This window comes from Kogia breviceps, chromosome 7, assembly GCF_026419965.1.
Source record: "Kogia breviceps isolate mKogBre1 chromosome 7, mKogBre1 haplotype 1, whole genome shotgun sequence".
NCBI lineage: Eukaryota > Metazoa > Chordata > Mammalia > Artiodactyla > Physeteridae > Kogia > Kogia breviceps.
The window spans coordinates 22331463-22340125 of NC_081316.1; the positions used below are offsets into that span (position 1 = coordinate 22331463).

General features: G+C 55.1%; 1 long non-coding RNA gene across 1 annotated transcript; it reads left to right on the forward strand.

Annotated features, from left to right (window-relative positions):
- Positions 1-1372: 1372 nt before the first annotated feature.
- LOC136794483 (uncharacterized) lies at positions 1373-5010 on the forward strand. The gene is made up of 3 exons (XR_010841325.1): positions 1373-1448; positions 2534-2597; positions 4673-5010. It is a non-coding gene; the product is annotated as an uncharacterized lncRNA (long non-coding RNA).
- Positions 5011-8663: the final 3653 nt, after the last annotated feature.

Sequence of the window (8663 nt, forward strand, 5' to 3'; positions counted from 1 at the left end):
CTCTAGTTGCGGGGAGCGGGGGCTACTCTTCTTTGCGGTGCGCGGGCTTCTCATTGCGGTGGCTTCTCTTGTTGTGGAGCACGGGCTGTAGGCGCGCAGGCTTCAGTAGTTGTGGCATACGGGCTCAGTAGTTGTGGCTCGCGGGCTCTAGAGTGCAGGCTCAGTAGTTGTGGCGCATGGGCTTAGTTGCTCTGCGTCATGTGGGATCCTCCTGGACCAGGGCTCGAACCCATGTCCCCCACATTGGCAGGAGGATTCTTAACCACTGCACCACCAGGGAAGTCCCCCTATGGTTTCTACTAGAGATGTTTCAGTTTTGGCTTTGATGTTAGGGTCTTTGATGAATCTCAAATTGGTTTTGTCTGTGTTATGAGGTAGATGTCAAGAGTCATTTTTTTCCACTTGTCTTATCACTCATTGAAAGGACCTTCCTTTCTCCACTAAAATGCAAAAATGGGAAATACAATTCACAGAAGAAGAGATATTCTATTCATCAGAGAAATGCAAATCAAAACCACAATGAGATGTCTCCATTCTCTCACTCAAATAGTGAAAATTGAAAAAACTGACAGTACCAAGTGCTGGTGAGGACATGGCACAACTGGAATGAACACACAGCTGTTGGGGATGCAAAATGGCACAAAAAGAACTCTTTGGAAAACAATTGGGTGTTTTCTCATAAAGTTAAGCATGCACCGGGGCTTCCCCGGTGGTCCAGTGGTTAGGACTCCACGCTTCCACTGAAGGGGGCACGGGTTTGATCCCTGGTCCTGGTCAGGGAACTAGAATCCCGCAAGCCTCGCGGTGTGGTCAGAAAAAAAAAAAAGTTAAGCATGTGAACCAGTCCTCTCACTCCTCAGAGAAAAACATTTGCACAAAGATTTACACACAGATAATCACAGCAGCTTCACTAATTAAAGCTCCAAACTGGAAACAACCCAAATGTCCATCAGCAGAAGCTCCATGCCGGGGAGCTATCTGACCATGAAAAGTAATGGGCTAGTGACCTCTTCAGCAACTCAGAAAAATCCCACAAGTGTTCTGGTGAGTGAAAGGAGCCAGACACTAAAGATTCCATTTCTGTAAAGTTCAAGAACAGCTGACTGCTCATGGTGATACCAGTCCCCACAGTGGCTGACTCAGGGGCGGCCAGAACAGAAGGATAAAAAGCTTTACCGAACCAAACTTGGGTCTGCTTGCCTGCTGAGCAGCAAAGCCAATCACCTGACACGGGGTTGTGGTGAAGGAAAGTACAGCGCTGATTGCAGGGCTAAGCAAGGAGAACGGGCAGCTCCTGCTCAAAGACACCAACTCTCCGGAGGCAGGATCAGCACGTGGACTTTCTTCTGATTGGTTGGTGATGAGGTAACAGGGTGACATTTCAGAAATCTCAGTCATCAACCTTCTGGTTCCAACCAGTCTGGGGTCTACAGGCTTGTGGTCTGCAGGTAAGTCAACATCCACCCAGGTTGCAGGTGTCTTAGTTCCTGAAGAACAGCTCAAAGAATCCCATCAGATTGTTGTGAAAATCCTTGAGGAGGAGCTAAGGTTCAGTTTTATCCTGAACTGACTGTTGTCTTTACTTTTCTTGTTTAGCTGCTTCTCCCTCACTTCCCTAATTAGTAACTGCCTCTCCCTGCTCTTTGAACTCAGGAAGGGCTTGGCAGGCTAGAGCCTTTTTCTACAAACAAGAAATGAGGGACACAGAGGGGCTTTTGTACCCGGGAGGGCCCCGCAGGGTCCTGCTTGGTTTCAGAAGGGGGACCAGGGAGTTTTCTGGGGTGGTGGGAGTGTTCTACAGTCAAGGTTTCAGAGTGAGGCAGGACCACCAGCATCACCTCCCCCTGGGAACTTTCTGAAAAGTCTGTTTTCCGGCCGCCCACAAGGCCTTGCTGATTCTGGTGCAGGCCAGGGTCTGAGAACCTCAGCTCTGTATATTTAAAGGGTAGTGGTCACTCAGTGTAGACAAGGAACAAAACACAACAAAATACAGACCCTCGGAAACAACACCTGCCTGGCATCTACTGGTTCCCAGTACAAGACATCCTGGGGTAGAAGGTTGCAAAGATGTGGGGCAGAGACTGCTAGGCAGTTTCCTGGTGGGGCGTCTCTCCAGGGGCCCCTCTCTCTGCCTTTTCCCCACATGGGCCCCACCCAGGGGAGCAGGGAAAGGGGAGACTCCAGGAGAAGGGGTGGGCTTGTTTGCCTGCAGGAGGCTCCACCCTGGCTGTGTTCCAGCAGGCACTCACCCGCTTGGCTTCAGCCAGGTCCTCAGGGCGATTCAGATCTCTGTGGGCTGAATCTCAGTTGATGGCGGCCCATTTCCCAGAGGTGCGGATGAGTAGCTGGGCCAGGCAGGGGGAGGGGGCCTGGCCAGGCATGGGCTCCCAGGGCCATGGTCACTTCCAGGCGCTGCGGGACCGGGCCAGGAGGGAGGTGTCGACGAACATGGCCCCTGACACCGTGATGACTCAGGGAACGCCAGGAGTTCCTTCCAACCTTGTGATGAAATACAATTTATATTTTATGACAGGACAAGAAAAATTTAAAGATAAAACTATTCTCCACCCTCTTGGGCCTCCTCCCTCCCCTTTAAGGTGAGTTGTGCATATGTATTAACCAGACCTCCTTAGGAGACCACATTCCTTCTTAAACTTGTAAAGGGTCACCATGACACATTAGCTTTGTACGCTTTATCCGTGCAGATCTGGGTTGTGTAAACTGTCAACACATCTCGTAACCCTTTGTTTCAAAAACTTGAGCCAAAGTTTCAAGTTTCAAGAGGCCTAACTGTGCTTTGACCTCTAATGGGCAGAACAGTCCTCAGAGCTTTCTGAAAGACTGTGTCCTGGGTTATAATCCTCAGATTGGCTCTATGTCATTCTTAGATTGACTATTGGTTAATGTTTTCACTGACACTTATGTGGGCGGCTGTGACGCCCAGGGAACTGCAGCCTGGTCGGTGTTTACCACGCACTGAATCAGAGAAGGTGGGATGCACCTGTCTGCAAGCCTGAAACACCATCCACAGCTTCCCTCGTCCTCCCATGATTACCGGCTTTGCCGTTAAAACCCCCAAATCACCACCAACCCTGCCAGTCATCGGGACACGTCCCAGGGACACTGGGAGCCTCGCTTCCCACGTATGCTGGGCTCAGGCTGCTCTGTGGGTCCAAACTCTCGCTGGACGGCCGGCAGTGCCAGACCTGGACCGAGAGTGTGCCCAGCAGGAGGCCAGGAGCAAGGGGGTGGCAGTGAAGATGGTGAGGAGTGATGGCTGACGTCCCCCTCCATCGACTCCATGACCTTAGGGTGCTGGTGTGGCTCAGGAAGGGGGCCTCTGGAGTCCTGGAGAACCCACAGGTGCTGTATCACTACATGGCCGCTCTAACGCAAACCCGGACAGTGGCTGCGTGGGGCCAGTGGCAGGTGTAAGTTTGGGGAGACGAGGTACAGCTAAAGCCTCAGGGTCACAGAAGGAGTGAGGTGTGGGGTGAGAGTGGGGGCTGGGGATAGGGCCTCAGGGGGCCAGCTGGCCGGCTCTGACTGCTCCTGAGAGGCCTGGTGCCTGGCTCGGCCCCGTCCCAGGTGGTGGAAGGTAGGGATAACCCCAAGGTGCTCTTGCATGGGCTGCAGGAAACCTCCCAGGAGCCTTGGTGCCCCCCAGGGGTCCCCTCCTAGGTGCCCACCCCACTGATCCCTGGGGATAGGCCAAGGGTCAGGCTGGGTCAGTGGGCAGGAGGCGGCCCTGGGGAGGTCCAGCCTCACTGGGGCCGTACGGGCCGGCGTGTACAAGGAGGGCTCCAGGACTCCTGTTCCAACAGCGCCAGGACTATCCTGTGGCCCAGCCAGGGCCATGGCACCATCCACTGGGAACCCGGTCGGATGCCTGGAGGCAAAGAGAGGGTGGCAGTGGCTGCCTGGACGCCAGCTGGGAGCACATGGGGCAGAGGCCATGGGCCTGTGAGTGGTGCAGGCATCAGGGAAGGCCCCCCTGAGAAGCTGGCCTTTGAGCAGATGCCAGGGTCTAGGGAAGAGCCAGGCAGGGCGCTGCGGACGGGACACAGCCAGTGCAATAGCCCTAGGCCAGAGTCGCCACCTGTAGTAAGAACTGCACGAGGTTGAGGTCTGGAGGAGTGGGGGGATCCCGGGCCTCCCTGAAGACTTGCGTCAGGACCCTGGAGGGCTGGGAGCAGAGGATGGATAGGACTCGGGTTTTTTTGTTTTTGTTTTTGTTTTTGCGGTACGCGGGCCTCTCACTGGAGTGGCCTCTCCTGCTGCGGAGCACAGGCTCCGGACGCGCAGGCTCAGCGGCCGTGGCTCACGGGCCCAGCCACTCCGTGGCATGTGGGATCCTCCCGGACCGGGGCACGAACCCGTGTCCCCCGCATCGGCAGGCGGACCCTCAACCACTGCGCCACCAGGGAAGCCCCAGGACTCAGGTTTTAAAGGAGCCCTCTGGTGCTGTGTTGGGACAGACTTAGGAGCAAGGGTGGAAGCTGGAAGCCGTGAGGGGCCACTGCTCTCCCTGGGGGCAGGGACAGGGACCAGAGGTTGGTCATGATGGAGTGGGTGCAGGGTGGGGAGAGGATATGTTCTAGGCAACCACTGACTGCCCGTTCGCCCTGGCCAGGCATGACAGTAACCGCTTGCACAACTTGTCTTACAACAGGAAATTCTAGTAAGGAATGAGGAACTAAGAAGCTACCACCAACCGGAAGACCTCGGGAAAGGTCAAAAGGAGAGAGGAGACTCCAGTCCACATGTCCTACCAGCCTCTCAGAATCCTCCTCGCTGGAATCTGTCTTGGCTGAGCGATGGGCACGCTACCAGGAAAGACCCTGAGTCAGAGTGATTGGCCAGAGACAACCCGGAAACTAACCCCACCACCATAAAACCCCAGACTGCGAGCCACATGGCAGAGCCATCCTCCCGGGCTCCCTCACCCTGTTACCCCCGCTGCTCTCCGCCTGGGCGCCCCTTCCCAATAAAGTCTCTTGCTCTGTTGGCACATGTGTCTCCTCGGACAATCCATTTCCTAGTGTTAGACAAGAGCCCACTCTCGGGCCCTGGAAAGGGTCCCCCTCCCTGCAACACCAGGACAGCCAGCCGCTGAAGTCCTGCAAGCTGTCGGGGAGGGAGGGCATCAGGTGGGGGCAGGGGTCTCTGGTTTGGGGGGGGTCTTGGTGCTGAATGCGAAGCAGCAGTGGGGTTAGTGGTCTGGAGCTCAGGGCCGGGGCTGGGCTGGAGAAACATGTTTGAGGGGCACTGGGTGGGGCATCTGAAGCCAGGGGGCTGGAGGGACCACTCAGAGGCCCCTGTCACCAGACAGGACGTCAGGGGTGGTGGGAGGAAGGGCAGCAACCTGGGCAGAGATGGGCAGTAGGCAGATGGCTGTGGCACGGGGCGGAGGGCAGGCTCTGCAGACCACTCTGCATCCTCAGGGAGGCTGCAGGAAGCAAGGCCACCCGCCAAGACGGTCGGGACGCTGGGGGACGGGGGACGGGGTGTGGGCCAGTGAGATGGTGCAGTCCTGGATGTGGCTGGTGCGTGCAGCCTCCTGTTCCTCCTCCGGCTCTGCTGGGCAGGTGTGGGCGGGCCGGAAGGTGGATTTAACCTCTGGGGTTCAGCGGAGGAAAGGGAGCTGCTCAGGGAGAGGAGGGCCCTGTGGACACAGCGGGTGAGGTGAGAAGGGCAGGGCCTGGGGGAGGGGTCGGGTGGGGGGTTGAGTCAGGTGAGTAAGGGCTGGTGTGCAACGTGAGTCAATCAGGCGATGGCAATAGTGATGACAGACAGGAACCAGAGCTCAGCTGTCTACGCTGCCGAGGAAGTTGTCCTGGAGCAGAGTGGCTTAAAACAAGCAAACATTTCTTTCGTCTCGGTTTCTACGGGCCAAGAATACAGGAGTACCATGATTTCTTAAATATGACACCAAAAGCACAGGCAATTAAAAAAAAAAAAAAAAAAAAAGGTAAGTGGAACTGATCTCAGGTGGCCTCGGCCTGCAGAGGCATCAAGCGGGATCTCGGTGAGAGTGTGGAATCCTAACCACTGGACCATGAGGGCCAATGGACAGTGACAAGGCCCTGGCTTGTCTGCTTTGTAGAAATGAATTTCAATAAAGAGACAGAAAGTACAGAAAAGTGTTTATTAGGAGGAAAAATAGTGCGTGTGGATAGACACACGGGCGGGCTGACAGTGAGAGTCATGCCCTCGCGGTGGTTTGGATCACTTATATGGGGCATTTCTTCCGGGTTTCCTCTGGTCAGTCATCTCACCCTGCCTGGCTCTGAGTCTGTATTTGGTTTATCTCAGGCTCCTCCCCTGTGTGTACATCTCTTAGCCAAGATGGATTCTAGCGCAGAGGCATGTGGGTAGGTTGACACCACCTATTAGGGGGTGGCACCCCCTCCCTTTTTGGTCCCTGAGGAGCCTTTCTGCATGTGTGGAGTCAGGAAGGTCTCCTGGACCTCGAGAATGAGGAATATGTGGTGTTTACCTCTTATCTGGACAGGACTCGGCTCCTCTCTGCTCCAGCCATTCTCTTTATCTTGGAGCATCCGTCCACAGGGGACAGACTCCAGCTGCCCAGCTGGGGTCCCATCTATCACCTGCCTCAGAACTACATCAAAATTTAACACTTCAGGACTTCCCTGGTGGCGCAGTGTTAAGAATACGCCTGCCAATGCAGGGGACACGGGTTCGAGCCCTGGTCCGGGAAGATTCAACATGCCGCGGAGCAACTAAGCCTGTGCGCCACAACTACTGAGCCTGCGCTCTAGAGCCCTCGAGCCACAACTACTGAGCCCATGTGCCACAACTACTGAAGGCTTTGCACCTAGAGCCTGTGCTCTGCAACAAGAGAGGCCACCGCAATGAGAAGCCTGTGCACAGCAAGGTACAACGAAGAGTACGTACAACGAAGCCCGTACAATGAAGAGTAGCCCCCACTTGCCGCAACTAGAGAAAGCCCGTGCACAGCAACGAAGGCCCAACACAGCCAAAAATAAATAAGTAAATAGATAAATTTTTAAAAATTTAACACTTCGCATCAAAGGACACAATCAACCAGGTGAAAAGGCAACCCATACGAAGTGAGAGAGTGGCATGGACATATATACACTACAAAATGTAAAATAGATAGCAAGTGGGAAGCAGCCACATAGCACAGGGAGATCAGCTTGGTGCTTTGTGACCACCTAGAGGGGTGGGATAGGGAGGGTGGGAGGGAGACGCAAGATGGAGGAGATATGGGGATGTAGGTATAAGTATAGCTGATTCACTTTATTATACAGCAGAAACTAACACATCATTGTAAAGCAATTATACTCCAATAAAGATGTTAAAAAAGAAAAGGCAACTCATGAGTATAGGAGAAAAAAAGAGTCAAAAGACTATATCTGATGAGGGATTGATATCCTGGGAGCCCACCCCGTGCACGGCCCCCTGGGGCCCCCGGGACCCTCGGTCCATCTCGCTCCGTGGACGGGTCTCTGGCCGCCGTGATGGCGTCGGTCGTTTGGAAAACGCTGGTTCAGAGTCTCCCATTCCGCGTCAACGTGGAACTCACACCTACCTCACACGCTCGGAGAAAGGCCTTCAGGTGGGGGAGCTGTCTCGCTGATGCTGGCAGTTCCAAAACTCTCATTCCCACTAGAGAGCTCGGGTTTACCATGGCAACAAAGACTGTCGCTGTTTTTCTCATTTTGGAGACAACGTCTGCCAAGAGCCCCGGTGTGAACAACGACGGCCCGTCCGTCAGTGGTTCTCAGCCCTCGCCCATCGCCCGAGCCCCGCGCAGCGGGACGCTCGCACCGCCCGGCTCCTCACGCGCCTCCTCACGCGCCAGGGCCCGGACTGAAGTCAGTCCAGTTCGGAGCGTTTGCTGAAAGCTCCTCTTTCCCTGGGAGAGTGTGTGGGGAAGACGGGGGGACCCTTGCTGAGCGGCCAACAGCTTCACCCACTGGGGCTTTTGCACCATCTGTGCCACGGGAGCCCGGTGAAGACGGCAGCTCACCTGGTGTTAGCTTCCACGTCTGTGGTAACAGAGTATCATAACCTGCACGGCTTAAACACCAGGAATTCACTGTGTCCCAGCCTCCAGGACTGGGACACCTGAGTCCAAGGTCAGGTGTGGGCAGCATTAGCCTGTCTACGGCTGTGAGGGAGCATCTGGCCCAGGCCCCTCCCCCGCCTTGGTGGTCTGCTGCAATCTTTGATGTTCCTCCTCTTGTAGCAGCAGCAGCCTGATCTCTGCTTCCATCTTCAGGCTAGGGTTAGACTTCTCTGTGTGTGTGTGTCTACGTCCGAATGGCCCTTATTTATAAAGGTACTAGTCATGCTGGGTCAGGACCCACCCTCGTCACCCTATCCTACATGCATTTGGGGGGATACAATTCGATCTGCAATATACTGCTGATTGTTATGCAGCTTGTTTAGCCTTCAGGCCCCCGGGACCTGTGGAGCCCACCTGGAACGCCGTGCAGTGTGGTTTAACTACTGAACAGGTCGAGAGCCCCTCAGCTCTACTTTTGCCTCTCGCGTTAGCCTGACACTTCAGGATATCAGTCACTGTGGGGCCGGGTGTTTAATAGGGACCCTCTTCATGCTTTCAGTACCGTCCTCACCTGTGAAGCCGACCCTGCCGAGCACCACCTTCCACA